Source organism: Mytilus trossulus, chromosome 5 (genome assembly GCF_036588685.1).
Source record: "Mytilus trossulus isolate FHL-02 chromosome 5, PNRI_Mtr1.1.1.hap1, whole genome shotgun sequence".
Lineage (NCBI taxonomy): Eukaryota > Metazoa > Mollusca > Bivalvia > Mytilida > Mytilidae > Mytilus > Mytilus trossulus.
In genome coordinates, this window is record NC_086377.1 from 43,603,804 (window position 1) to 43,611,529 (window position 7,726).

General features: G+C 31.5%; 1 long non-coding RNA gene across 1 annotated transcript; it reads right to left on the bottom strand.

The window, feature by feature from the left end:
• Positions 1–211: 211 nt before the first annotated feature.
• On the bottom strand, positions 212–2,378 carry LOC134719662 (uncharacterized). The gene is made up of 3 exons (XR_010107651.1): positions 2,176–2,378; positions 1,568–1,639; positions 212–601 (listed from the first exon to the last, which is right to left on the bottom strand). It is a non-coding gene; the product is annotated as an uncharacterized LOC134719662 (long non-coding RNA).
• Between the last annotated feature and the right edge of the window lie 5,348 nt (positions 2,379–7,726).

Sequence of the window (7,726 nt, forward strand, 5' to 3'; positions counted from 1 at the left end):
TGCAGTTTATATTAGCATTACTGTGGTATTAAATTAGCAAAATAAATTAGTCAGAAGTTAGCAAAAATCACCAAATATTTTTTTTTTTTAAATATCGATTCATAGATAACAGTCGTGCAAGTAAATGGATAAAAAGACTTTGTCACCTTTACCTCAATAAATGATTTAAGTTGATGAAGCATAATGATAATACATTATATATTTCAGTTGTCATAGTAACATAACCAAAAAATTATGAAATTATAACTTTTTCAAAGGTTTTTCAACTTTCTTTATTTTGAATGCCTCAATAATCAAGCAAACATATAACTGTTATATTTACAAATATGTAAATAGTTTACTCCTCTGATTCAGTCAAGTATTGATTGATAGTCATAGCATTATTAGAGTTCACTTTGTTCTCAGTCAAAATTGTCAATCCTTCCATATTGAATAGTACATGTTGCTCCCAGTCAGATATATCATATTACTAATAGTGGCAATTCTTTTCTTTTAAAATCTTTGTTTTCTGGTTATCTGTTTCCCTCTCTAATTTCTTATTCATACTTTCCCAAACTCTCTGAGTAAACTTTCCTGGGGAATATTCTGATGCTGCATTTACCTGAAATATAAATTATTTGTAATGAAAAGGTGTAATATATACAAATAAACTACTAAATCAATATATTATTTCCGTGAGTGCAAAATTAATCCAATCATGCATTACAACATCAATTTAAAAAAATTGTATTTTACCTGACTTACAAAGGTACTCCTTAAGCGTTTTATAATATGATATATGGCCAGGTTTTTGAAGTGATTGCAATAATTAGGTCAGCTGATGGGTATGCATTTTATATTGCTTCTGCATATGATGGACATCCTTTTGAGTGGTTTTTGTTTTGTGTACAATGACACTTTGGCATGCAATAATTGACAATATATATGCTATAGGCAGCATTATAGTGTCCAATGCAAATTCAAGGTCTACATGTATATTTAATAGGTGTGACCTTTACTGTCTACCTTAAATCAATACAGTTGAACTGTTCTTTTTGGTATAAATTTGCATATATGCAGCATGCGACCAAGTTTGTGATAAACATAAGTTATCTACATCACAAAGTTATCTTCATTGTCATAATTGTGGCACATAAGAACCAGTGGCAGTCTTGACTATATACTTTGTATTTAAGATATAAAATACAGTACAAATCAATAGTGTAAAATGTGATCACTGTGACCTTCTTTTGTCTGGAAGCTGAGTTACTAACTGAGACTCTGAGAGTATATATAAGTTTGCATGATATGACACCTTTAAGTTGCTGAGATATACATTTGTTGTATATGAAATTGGATTTTTAATGTTACCAAAGTCAGTGAAGTGGAAAATGTAGGTCAGTGAGATCTGTGTACAAATTTACATGATCCTACATTTTATAGTTGAGTGGACTTAATATATTGTCCAAACAAAAAAATGTTGTAAATGCCTGAAAAACACCATTATCAGATTAAAAAGTCTCAAATGAAACCTAAGTTTTTTCTCAAAGGTAACTACATGTAATTATCCTAAAATGTATGTATTTACCATTGACAGCTATCCTTCATTTTTCTGAAAAACTGCTGCTAATAACCTGCTGTTAAATGATGACAATGGGACCTACAATTGATAACAAATATAACAAAAATTAAATAAACAAATGTATATATAATATATATATAGATGAAAGTGCATGCAGTGTTCAAATACTATAGCTAAAACATATTCATTTAAAATTAACTGGAAAATCAGGCTGTTAACAATGAAATTTGTAATAATAGTATGTATAAAGGCTTTCAAAACCAAATAGGTTACCTTAAATTTGTTGAAATTATACATTAATCTGTTAATATAGATTTCATTTAATAAATTTGAATGTAATAATTCTAGTTCAATATTTTTGTTGAAACAAATTCTGTCATGTTCTATACATGAAAGTCTTCAAGTATATATAACAATGCTTTACCACAAAATTGTTTTCGAAATATTGACCCTAAACTTGAAATTATTACCAAGATCTGTTAATTCACTTTTATGACTGCTTACATGTAAGTGCAAATATGAATATAATTATGGTCCTCATTATACTTTATATCTACTTATCAAAAAAATACTTTGAAATTACACATGTATATATGACTAAAGGTTTTAATTACCTTCCAATTATTCATTAAATTAACCATGTTTAAAACTGTTTCTTCTTTTGCTGAGTTTTGAATTTATTTACAGGATTCTTTTGCAACTGCAAATATTTTCTTTCCAGTTTCATTCTCCTTTTTCTTTAAGTATGTCTGATGAATTCATAAAAAGCACATTCAATCCATTAAGGAAATTGTTGAAATGTGTGGCACAAATTCCTGCATGTATCATTCCTGAAAAATATGACATGAAATGTCAGTCTGCACCTGTATTGGTTAATTAGACAAACTATAAACTATTCAGACTTGAGTTCATAATTTTATTTGGGATATTCAATTATTTTTTCAATTTATATTTATATAATATGATTGTGAATTCATGTTTACTTTTATTCTTATACATATACAATGTAGATCACAGACTCATATTCATTTCTAATAATGTGGAATGAGGGTGGGTGCCCCCCTTCTTAATTTTCTTTTTTGGTGTTTTTAAATTACTACATATGTAAGGTATGACTATCAGACCACTTGGTCTCTGATCACATGCAAAAGATGACTTAATATGAAAATTCTGATTATAAAATAAAGAAAACTAATAATATTTTAAGTTTGTAAAACATTATTTTTGTGAATGAATCATTGTGATATTGCATTTGTTTACTTTTTCAATTCTAATTTTATTTATGGTTATATAATTGCTACCAAATAAGTATTTACAAATTAATCCTCCCCTTTTGAATGCAAAACTAAAAAGCCCCTTATGTATAGATGTCTTTGTGTTCATTGCAAAAATGATAAATAACTTCCAGGGGCAAAATTCCAGAAAAATTACTAAGTTCAGCTTCATAAAAAATTTGGGCAGCACTTCCCCTCAAAATAAAGCTTTTTACCCTCAAACCACATAAACCCCAGACCATAATAGAGGGGTATTGAAGAAAGAAAAAGAGAGGTGTGGGGCAGGTTCATTTATTCAAGACATGAAACCATACACCTTCTCCACCCAGTAAAATGTTTAAAGAGAATATATAATAAGAAGAAAATTGAACTCTTACCATGTACAGCTTTTGAATTGATAATAAAATTCACCAGTCCCATGTTTTCCCTCGTTTCTACACTGTTAAACGTGTATGATATGCAGGTTACGAGCACTGCAGCTACAACGATATGGTATGGACAAAATGCCTTCCTGGTTCAAGCTTTGAAGCTCGTATTTCCGTTCACAGACAGTATCCGCAGGGGATTTACTCTTAACGAACATATTCTGTGGTAGGTGATCAGCCAGAGCTAGCCGTCGACCTTCTTTCCAGGTTTCGTCATACGAAAGATCACTGTGATCGGATGCCGAATTTCTCCAACTTCCAGTTCCGAAAACTTATATCATATGACCTGATAAGTTGAGAATCATTCAATACTGTGTGAACTTTCAGGCTGAAGCTATTCATATTCTTTATTTTAAAAGAACGCATGTATTTATCCTTTATGATAAACCTTCCTTTCTTCTGAGCGATGAGCTGTAACTTAGAAGTTGTTTACACACGTTGTCAACAGACGACATCGGAACTGTTACCGTGACCTATATATACAGGCGATATATCCTATTTTTTTTAACGGGAACCAGTTTTACATGAGTAAAACGTTGTTATCTCCCTTAGTGTCGGGAGCTACCTTAAATCAATAATAAATAAATAATATAGACTTCAAGAGTATGAATGCCTAGTATTTTTTTTCTATTTTAATTGATAAGAAGAGTTTTCTATAGCAAAATATATAAAACTATTGCTAATACATATCTAGGTGTCCTAAACAGGGGGGAAATGTAAACCACTATCAAAAGAGATCTAGCGACAATTGCTCAATAAGTGACTAGCTCTGTTCACGTAAGTTTATTGCTAAAGATATTTTAAACAAATGGAGCTCAAAAACTGAAAACTGAACTATAATGCTAATGTTAGCAACTCAAACTATGAATATATGAAGAATTGAACATAGTTATTAGGAACGTGTCAAAGTGACAACCCCCTGATTAAGGAATAGAATACAGCCGATATCACCAATGGGTTTTTGAACACAGCAAGCAAAGAAAATAAAAGGCGGGCTTCAGTAAAAGAAAACTGACTAAATTTTGAAAACATATAAATGAACCAGAACAAAAAAGAAACTAACAAGACTAACCAAGTTCAGAGGTTCTCAGGCTTGAGACATGTTGTGACATGCAACCGGGTTAAACATGTTTTGGATGTTTCAACCCTCTACTAGTGCACCAGGTCAATGTGGAATAACAAAAACACAATAATTAGCACAGTCCATGTCCAATATAAGAATATGAAATAAAAGAATCTGAGCAACGTAACAATGATCAACAAAAAACGACACACAACTTCAGCAGTTACGGACATACCAGATCCAGATCTATACTAAACTGAATGAAATAATATATGTTAATCATAAAAAAAAATAACACATTCACACCCTGTATTGGTTAAGTATCGTACTATTACAAAATATACAAGCAGAACATACATGTAACCCACATCATGTCAACAGCCTGATTTTAGAAAAAAATGTGTGTGTTTCCGATACATAGGTCATATAGTGAATCAATCAATGTTGACACATATTTGCAAATGGTGACCTTAATACAATGCTCAAAGATGGTAAATGTTTTGACTTTTAGATTATATCGAAAACCCTGACGTTACATATATAATTTTGCGATAATTCAGAGAAGTCTAGCTGACGAGAGATCGACGTTATACAGATTTTAACACCTGTGCTAGCTTTACAAATCAAAGATCTAGCACTGAAGGTGTAAAGGGAAAAGTAACTTAACGACTGAAGGTTTAAACATGATTTTTGGATACATCCTGCAAAATTTGTTACAGAGTTGTTGAATATTAATATCCGGCGCGGATGTTTTAATGATAAGTTCAACACTGTAGAATAGAATTGTAGCGCGGAAGACATTAAGTCACTGTTGAAGTTTATTTTATTTCTTTACAATATTTAGTGTTAAGACATCACTGCAGGTCTCAAACAGATTAAACGTTACATATTAGAACTTTGAGCAGGAGATGGAGAATCAAGGACTCAAGATATTGTATAAATTATTGTTAAAATAAGAGCGCTGCAGATGTAAATATAATAAAGTCAAACACTAAATATTGATAAAACTAGCGCTGAATGTAAAATAAATTATTAATGAGTTATATCAGAATTAATAGCAAAAGATATACTGTCAAGCGCTGTGATGATACAATCTTTTTCTGAAGGAATAAAGTTCAACGCTTTGGAAGTTAAGTCAATCGCTGCAGTTTTGAAGTGCAGTGCTGACAATTCGAACCTAAGCGTAAATGTTTAAGGCAAATTAACATTAACTCCGGTGATAAAGATCTTGTTTTGCGATTGTGTTACAAAAAGCTCTTATTTTAAAGGTTTTGTGCATCATACATTTGTCATATGAATAGTAAAATAGTAAAATTCGACAAAAGACATGTAAATCTTGAGCTAGATTATAGATGTCGACGTCATTTTAAGCGATGATTAATTATATATTCGAGCAGGCCTTTATTGGTCTTGTATGATTTTTTATTTTAGTTTCTTGTGTATAATTTTGAGTTTAGTATGACGTCCATTATCACTGAACTAGTATATATAGTTGTTTATGGGCCATCTGAAGGACGCCTATGGGTGTGGGAGTTTTTCTGCATTGAAGACCTATTGGTGACCTTCTGCCGTTGTCTGTTCTATGGTCGGGTTGTTGTCGCTTTGACACATTCCCCTTTCCAATTTTCAAATTTATACGATTTAATGTTTAACGCTGCAGATTTGTATGACAAAATACCAGTAAAGAAGACCTAAATCAAATGCTAAAGTTTTTATGTTTGGTACAGATTTGAAGATGATTTTACAGAATAACCATAACATGTATAAATACAGTTAACGCATGATTGGATACCTCATTTAGATGGGAAATATTGATTATACACTGTAAAGCTACAACATAGCTCCGAAGATGCAAAAGTGTTTGTAGCTTAGTAAAGACTTATGATTGTGTCTATGCAATTGTTCATTAAAAAAATAACGACGTTTATGATCCAACTGGCGCAACTACAAAACGATTTCTTTTACCTTAATGTAATATGTAGAATTTGACTAATCACCGCATGTATACTTATATGAGCAACAACACAGGTGCAACATCTGGGGAATGCTTTGCTTTCCATTCCGGAGCACCTGAGATCAACCGCTGTTTTGATGGGTATGTGTTGTTCAGTCTTCAGTTTTGTATAAATTTTGTATGTATACAATACTGTTGTTTGTCTGTTGGTGTTCTGACATATGAATTTAAAAGTCCCTTCGGTAACTTACAACTTCCTATGACTACTCTTCTATATTTAGACTCCAACCAAAAAAAGACATCATGATGTCTACTCATTAGGTGATGAATCATGATTTAAATTTCCAGTCGTTTCCCTTAATAATCAAGTGAACTCTTAAACGACCATTTTGATCTAAACATCAACTAAAAAGTGTGAATAATAAATCGGTTCATAAGTCTCTGTAAACGGTTCTTGTACAAAAACTTCGGCCGGAAAAGGTGACACATCTGCTTATTGACTGTTACCTCGTGAAGTAGCATGGTCAGCGTGTATCTTAAGTACAAAACAGGGTTCATATTTCTATAACATTTGCACTATTTGCTTTTGACTCTTGACTGTAATTGAAACGTATTACAAATGAATATGTCATTGTTTTCTTTTGATATTGTTATTGCGATCTCATTCCTGTATAAAAACACTAATCTTTAATTTCCTGTTTACTACATCTGACCAGATATATTTTAGAGATATCGACAAATCTTTCTAACACATCTGTAGTTGCTTGACATTTTTTTAGGCGTTGTGATAGCTTTAAACTGACAACAGTTCAATTAACGAAATACAATATGACACATACACCAACAACTGAATTTCAGGCTCTTGACTAAAAAGTTTGACATGACGACATTGGCTAGCCTAAGCATGGCTTGGCGCTTAATCCTCAAATAGCCTTAGACGGATATAACAGCACAACATAAAAAAAAACAGTAGCAATTAGTTGCCATTGTCTTAACTATTGAAAGCAGTAGGGATCACACAACTATTAATCATAAATATAATATACACCGGACCAATACACATGTACTCGAAGTGAATTGAAGCCAGTACAAAATCAATTACAACTAGGTAATGATCCAAATGAGAAAGTGTAAATGCGTCATAATCAATCTTAAAACCGCATTACCTTATGCATTGACGTATCTATCTAGGGTGTAGCCTGGTGAATATGCTCTCCTGTCCATGTATATTCATATATGATTTTAATTTTGAAAAACAAAATAGAGTTAATTCCTTTAGACTTTAGATGTAAATGCAACACAAATCAACAAATAGATAACATATATAAACTTGAAATACAGAAAGCAGACTTCAAATAAAGGAAACACAGTAAAAATAATCAGGCATGTCTTATTTTAAATGCAAATATTCAATAAAACGACAAAACGGTCAGCAAACACAAATATTAT